Source organism: Arachis ipaensis, chromosome B6 (genome assembly GCF_059453495.1).
Source record: "Arachis ipaensis isolate K30076 ecotype BB chromosome B6, ASM5945349v1, whole genome shotgun sequence".
Lineage (NCBI taxonomy): Eukaryota > Viridiplantae > Streptophyta > Magnoliopsida > Fabales > Fabaceae > Arachis > Arachis ipaensis.
Window position 1 is genome coordinate 6,382,430 of NC_142441.1, and position 7,719 is coordinate 6,390,148.

General features: G+C 23.6%; 1 non-coding gene across 1 annotated transcript; it reads right to left on the minus strand.

Annotated features, from left to right (window-relative positions):
• Window positions 1-513: 513 nt before the first annotated feature.
• On the minus strand, window positions 514-585 carry TRNAK-UUU (transfer RNA lysine (anticodon UUU)). Its single transcript has one exon. It is a non-coding gene; the product is annotated as a tRNA-Lys (tRNA).
• Window positions 586-7,719: the final 7,134 nt, after the last annotated feature.

Sequence of the window (7,719 nt, forward strand, 5' to 3'; positions counted from 1 at the left end):
AATTTAACAAGTATAGGAATTTAATAGTACTGTTAATAATAATTACGTGTTGGAAGTTATATATCAACCATGCCTTACAAGTTACAAACGTGAAGGATTCGATCACCGCCAAACGAATCAAGAACTGAAGTCCATTCAACTTTGGTCCCGTGATTTATTTTTATTTTGCTTTTTTAAATATTTATTCAAAAATTTCAAGATCAGAGGACATGAACTGAACTCCAATAGTCAACACACATGCTGCGCTATAAATAATCTGAAAGCATAAAAAAACGTAAAAGAAATTATGTGAGAGATTTAGGAGTCAAAATAATTTTATTTTTGTTCACGTGTTGTTGTTAGTTTGTTAGTTTTTTATGGGGTGTTTCTGAAAGCATAAAAAAACGTAAAAGAAATTATGTGAGAGATTTAGGAGTCAAAATAATTTTATTTTTGTTCACGTGTTGTTGTTAGTTTGTTAGTTTTTTATGGGGTGTTTCAATAAAATGAACAAATAACCTGAATGGATAAAAACGCCGTCTGTGGGGATCGAACCCACGACCACGTGGTTAAAAGCCACGCGCTCTACCGCTGAGCTAAGACGGCTAATGTTGTTTGAATTTAATTATTCTAAATATAAGTTGGTAAACTTAGCACATTTAATGTGCAACCATATAGAACACAAAACAATGATAATCTTTATCCCTTTTAACTAATTTATAAGCGCATAAGAGGCAAGATACCGTTGACCAATAAAGAAAAGAAAGAGTCATAAAGAGATTAGAAACTAGAAAGATGAATCTAACCGTATATATATAAACAATCATGATATGATGCTTTTAGAGTAAGTTTTTTTTGTGATAAAATGCGATCCAGATATGTATTGAAATTTGCAATTAATAACAACCAATTTTATGTTACTTGCTTTTTTGTCTTGTCGTCATGGCTTGTACATCTTTTTATTATTAACTTTATTTTAGATTAAAATGGGATTAAAGTTCGATACAAACCAGTGGGAATAAAGTAATCGTTTATGCCGATGAGTAATAGTTCAAATGGCATAATCTCTCCATACTCAATTAAGAAGTTGCGAGTTCGAGTCTCATATTTTTGGTAAAAAAAAATAAAAAAAAATAAAGTAATCGTTTATTCATCATTAATTAAAATGCTAATTATGTCTCTAAGAGGAATATCTTAAAAGTAGAAATCAGGTTTTAGTTCTAAATTTTTCCGAGATAATCTGTGCATATATCTCTGATTAAAGTATTTGGATGATTGATCATATCTGTGATTGTTCCGAAGAAAAATAATATTATTATTTTATTAGACACACATTGTATTATAATTCTTTTAAGGTCCATAATCTAGGTTATCTTTAAATCTTTACTATTATTTTTATTTATAATTATATTATGGGAATATAAATTTTTTAAATTATGTCAATTTTATTTTGACATTATAAATTATCACATAAAAAATTTATAGAATCAAACTATTATTATAAAAAAATTATAGAAGATAAAAGTCTCGTCGACTAAAAAGATAAGGGTCTCCGTAAATAAAAATAATAAGTTTTTTAGTTATTATTTCATATGAAATAGTTTAATTTATTATTATTAATTAATTTTAATATTTGTTATCTAAAATTTAAAACGATTTAACTTGTATACTTTTGATTAGGTGTTAGGTTTGTTGTACAAATAAAAATAATTAATTTTATACTTACTATTTAAAAGTAATATTTTTTCTCTCTACGAATATAAAATATAATTAGATATTAGCATAAAAAAATTATATTGATAGTTATAAAATTAATTCAAAATCAATTTCTTTTAAACAATTGAATCTTGATTTTAACTTTTAATCATAATATTAGTATTCTCTCTAAATTATATTTAATAAATATCTGAGAGAAGAGAAATAAAAATATAGATTAGAAAGATAAGCAGTAAAAATTTAAAACTAAATAAATATATAATAATAATAATTTTTTATTTAAATTATATTATTTTATTAATTTTATTTTTTGTAAAATAAAAAGATAGAAAAAATAAAGAATGAGAAAAAAGAGAGAAAGATAAAGATGAAGAATGAGAGAGGGAGTTTGTTAATTTTAAAAGAAAAAATTTTATTTTAATTATAATAAAAAAATTTTAAAAGAAAAAAATTTATTTTAATTATAATAAAAAATCGGGTGACATATTTTGACTTTTTAAATTACTAATATAAAATATAAATTATAAATTATATATAGATTGGAAAGAGTAAAGAGAAATAAAAAAAGAGAGATAGATGAGAGAATTTAAAAAGGGAGTTTATTAATTTTGGAGAAAAATATTTTCTCTCAATTTTAATAAGAGAATGTCATCTAAGACATTTGGTTATTAAATTAGATAATAATATATAAATATATAATAAGTTATATATAGAGTGAGAAGGATAGAAAGAAATAGAAAAAAAGGAGAGAGGTAGATAAGAGAATTTAAAAATGGAGTTTATTAATTTGGAAGGAAATATTTTCTCTCAAATAAGAGTGTCATGTGACACATTTTGTTATTAAATTAGATAGTAATATATAATATAGCTATATTTTAATTTTAATTTCAATATTTTAATAAAATTAAATAATATCATGTTGTACATTTTGATTGTCAAATTTGTAAGTAATCATTAATAATGATATATAAAAGAGATAGAGTGGTTGAAGAAATTAGAGGGATAGAAAAATGGAGAAAGAGGAGGGGAGAACTCTTTAATTTTAGAGAGAAAGATTTTATTGCAATTGTAACGAGAGAATACAAGTGGCATATTTTAGTTGTAAAATTAGTAGAGAAAGAAATAACTCTTTAATTTTGGACAGAAAGATTTGATTTTAATTACAATGAGGAATAACATATGGCATATTTTAATTGTAAAATTAGTAGCGAAGTGGTAGAAATATTTAATTTTGGAAGAAAATATTTGATTTCAATTACAATGAAAAAATAACCTATAACACATTTTAATTATAAAATTAGTAATATATAATAGATATATACCCGCAAATCTCAGCTTTGAAGGCTGCACAATTACCAATACTGTATGAAAAGCCTCCTACCGATTTCGGAATTTCCATTCTCATTTCTGATCCAGCTTTCCCATTTTGCCGAGATCCGTCTGTGTTGAGGGTTAATGATCTCATCAACACATGCATAGTTATGGATTATAGATATTCACAGAGGATGTAAGTATTTCTGGTAATGGGTTATATTTTGTGTTGATCTGCTATGGCTTTTTCCGGTTTAGTTTGGTCTGGTAAGTTATTTTTGGTCATGGGCCAGGTAAGTTTATGTTAAATGTATTAACACATCTTAATAATTATGAGACTCGAATAAAGCAGGCCTTACATATAGGCCCAATATTAATGGGCCGAAGAAACAAAAGTGAAAACACGGAAACCTAAAACATTTTGTGCCACGAACTTAAGGCCTAAAGATTGTGACAAAAAAGAATTAAGGCCTAAAGACCAATTGTTCTGATGTTTATCATAACAAAGACGTTGTTTTCTATTGGCTAGTGGCAGACCCTTAAATGGACCTCAGATCCGCGACGGATTATTCCTTAACCTGTCGGATTAGAAGATATTGTAGGAAACAAAACAAAAAACAAGACGCTGTTTCTCAGTTTCCATGACCACCCCCCCCCCTTCCCACACCACAAAAAAGAAAGGGGTAAATTACTTCCAAGTCTTGTTCCAATTAAACCAAAAAAAAAGGCTTTCGCAAATGCATGTAACAACTATAAATAAATAAGGAGGTATAAGTATCTAATTTGAAATACTAATGATAGGGACCTAATACTATAGTAACTAATTTCAGTCAATACTATAGCAAGTTATCAATTAAGTCTCATATGAAGTCCGTTAAAAATTAGCTTTTGCTAAGTTTGGATTTCGAATATTTCTTTTAATTTAAATTTTATATGTTCTTATTTTTAAGAGTTTTATATTTTTTTTTTCTTACGTTAAATGTTAACTGCAATACTAATTTTACAATACCAACTTGCAAGATTTTCTCAAATTAACAAATTTTAAAAGATGAAGTGAATGTGCTCACTCAAAATTGAAAAAAAAAATGAAGTGGATGCCAATAAAGCTATGTGCTAAAACACAAATATGATATACTTTATCCAAGCGACTTTTTTCTTTTGTCATTTTCTTACTTTTCTGCCATCATTTATTTATCATTTTTAAGTTAATATTTAATAAATTTTAAATATTAAAGATTAATTTTTAAATTTTAAATTATAATAATATAAAAATAAGGTATTGACCCAAAATATTAACTAATATTAAAAAAAAATGTTAGTGTTTAACATTTCTTTTTATTTAGAGTAAAATGACAATTAGATTTTTGAATATTTCGACATCATCGAACTAATTAGTTACTAAAAAAAATACTAATTTAGTCATTTGCAATAGTAAACAGTAGACATGTAATGTCATTCTATTAATTTATCACGTAAAACTTAATAGTGATGCTTATATATATCGTCACTTACTGTGACGCATTTTTTTATAAAAGATCGTCATGCAGATAACAACTTGTCTAGCAAAATTTCACTTATTTTAGTAGGATTTGTGATAAATAGAGAACACTTGATAAATATTATATAAAAACTCAAAAATATAATAAATGTTTCCCTATCCAAGATTATATTATTTAATTTCTATCTCATGTGGCAAGTGGCAACAATAGAATACACACTACTATAAATAACAAAATACATATATGAATATTAGACAACTTTATTTCGTTTTGCACTATCTATTAAAAAAAAAAAAAAATATATATTCAATATTTATTATCATAAAAAACTTGATATTTTTTTAAGACTAATTAATTCGAAGTCAAAATTCTTAAAGATCTAATTGTGGCCTTACTCTTTTATTTGTTTGTTTATACAACATAATATCGTATAAAATTATAGTAATTATAAATTAGATATCGGCTACTCGTTATAGTTCTACATTGAACTTGATTGGGATCGACTCTTCAAAGTTCAAACTAAAAGATATTTGGGAAAAAAAAAAGTTCAAACTAAAATCCAATACCTATAACATTTGAATCGTACTCAAATTTTAGGTGAACCTTTTTTGTCAGTTTTTTTCCCTGTCCTTAACGTAACTTTATGGTAGTATGAAATTATGAATATGATCATGATATTCATGTACTTTAGTACGTACGTATAGACTATAGACTATATATAGACTATCATACTCTAAATTATAATTCTTACTCCAATAATAATGAGCGAGTCAAAACTGGTTTTTAAAGCTATATTTATGAGACCACATATAAAAACTAATTGAAATTTACATTCGAGTTACCATTATTGGTAGGTGTCGTTTAAAATATAGCAATGTTAATGATTTAGTATTTTAGTATAAATATATGTTTTGTGATTATTCAATCATCTACAATTATTTTGTTTGTTACTTTAAAATTGAAAATGCTTAACTCTGTCTCAAATATTATTTAAAAAACAATAAATTAACTATATAAAACAATTTATTAATTAATATTATAATAAATTTTAAATAAATATGACTTTATAAACGTTGTATTATTTAGAAAAATAATTAAATATTTTTTATATCAACTAACCCTGTTTGATTGTGGCATCTTATCTTATCTTATATATTAAGTAAACCAATATAATACTCATTAATGATTTTCTAATTCGTTTTCTTGTATAGGAGTAAGTGTATGTTATCCTTAACACCTGTTGCCTTATTTCTTCCGTTACAACACAAACAAACCGATGTCTATGTAATTTTTTTCAATTCCGCTACGTTATCAATAGTATTTCTGTCAATTTATGCCAACTTTGATTTATAACGGTATTTAATAAAAGTGTCTTTGTAAATGTATCTAATAAAAATATTTTTTTATAGTTGTGTTTAATAGAAGTGTTTTTATAGATGTATTTCTTGGATGTATCTCTTTTTACATGTGTTTAAAATATAATAATTAATTATTATTATTAGTAATAAGTTGACAGATAGTATATTGGTATTCTATACTTTTCTATTTTTTTATAAAAAATAAAAAAAATCCATACTACACCAATTAAGATTTTTAAACAGTGAGTATTTTTCATAGTTCTCAAAAGAAAAAAAAAATTGCAACTTAGCTAACGGTACATATTAAAGTGTGAAACATAAAAAAATTATTACACAAAAAAAAACATTAAAAAATATTAAAAATTTAAAATTCTTAAAAATATTTAATTTAAAAAATATAAAAAAAAGTATGACAACTTTTCATGACAAGTAACGTAAGCTTAAGAACTGTCTTGATTATTATATAGTTAAGGGTTTAATCATTGATCTACTACGTATAAGCTTTTGACCAAAATCCATAAATAATTAAATTTTAAAAGTTAGCTTGCGAAGTTGCGATACACAAACATACATCAACCACTAATACATACTTAATAATCGAACAATATAGTTTCAAAGATTAATCATATTCTTAGACACCCAAAAAAAAAATGAATCATATTCTTATTACGTAATTATAGCTGTGGGGGTAATGTATATTCACTTTCATGATTGCTAGTTTTAATTCCCGTGCAAAAAATATAGACTTTTTTGTTAGTGTAGTCCTAGGAGATAGAAGTTATTTTATTCTAGACAACAATAAATAATGTGAATAATGGATTAAAAAAAATAAATTAATCTTAAATTTAATTAGTGGTATGAATAATTAATATCTAATAATAATCAAATTTAAAATTAGTTGTTCACGTTGTAAAAAAAAAATTATTAATTAGCTAACATAATCTTATTTTATTTCAACCTTTCTCGCGAGAATTCTTTTCCCTATTATTAGCAAATCCTACTACTTTTTTTCATGGGTTTTACTATATCTAATATTTTTTAAAAATTATTTACCGTAAAATTTTAAATTGATAAAAACCGTATGAATAGTTATATACTTAATTTTTTTATTGAACAAAAACTTCTTTTGAACTTTAAGCATGATTATGCTTAGACATTTTTAATTTACATTATACTGAATTTCTTTTTCTTAGAAATAATAACAAAGATTAAACTCTTTTTGTTATCATATCAAAGTTTTGATATTATATTATAAAATTATTTATTCTAAAATTTAAGTTGACAGAAAAATATATAAATTTAATAAATATTATTATAAATAAACTTTTAAATATATATTTTTAAAATATTTATATTTTTACTTCTAAAAAGTATGTTAAAAATTTTGTAAGTAAAATACATATATCACATATATAAAAGTGAAAATTTTGAGTAAAAATATTAATTAATGCATACATATCCTTTAAAATAAGAAAAAAGATAAAATATTAATTATTATTGGATTGTTTAAAGAGTCCTACTTAAAAAAAATTATTAATATTTTGAAATTGAAGAAGTATTATTTGTATTTTATTATTTAAAACTTCTAAACTAAGTATTGTATGTTAATAATGCTTCTTTTTTTATTCATAAATAACACTTGTGGAGAGAGTAGTATTATTAATTATTTTTTTATTTATTTTTACGATATTTTTTAGTTTAAAATATCAAAAATTAATCCATTACAAATTTTAGTTTTATTTGAGAATTTTTTGTGGATTAAAATTGGATTTGATTACAGAAACAGGATACAGAAACACAAAGTCGTATTTGATATATGAGATATGGATAAAAATATTATACTCAAAGACATTCAA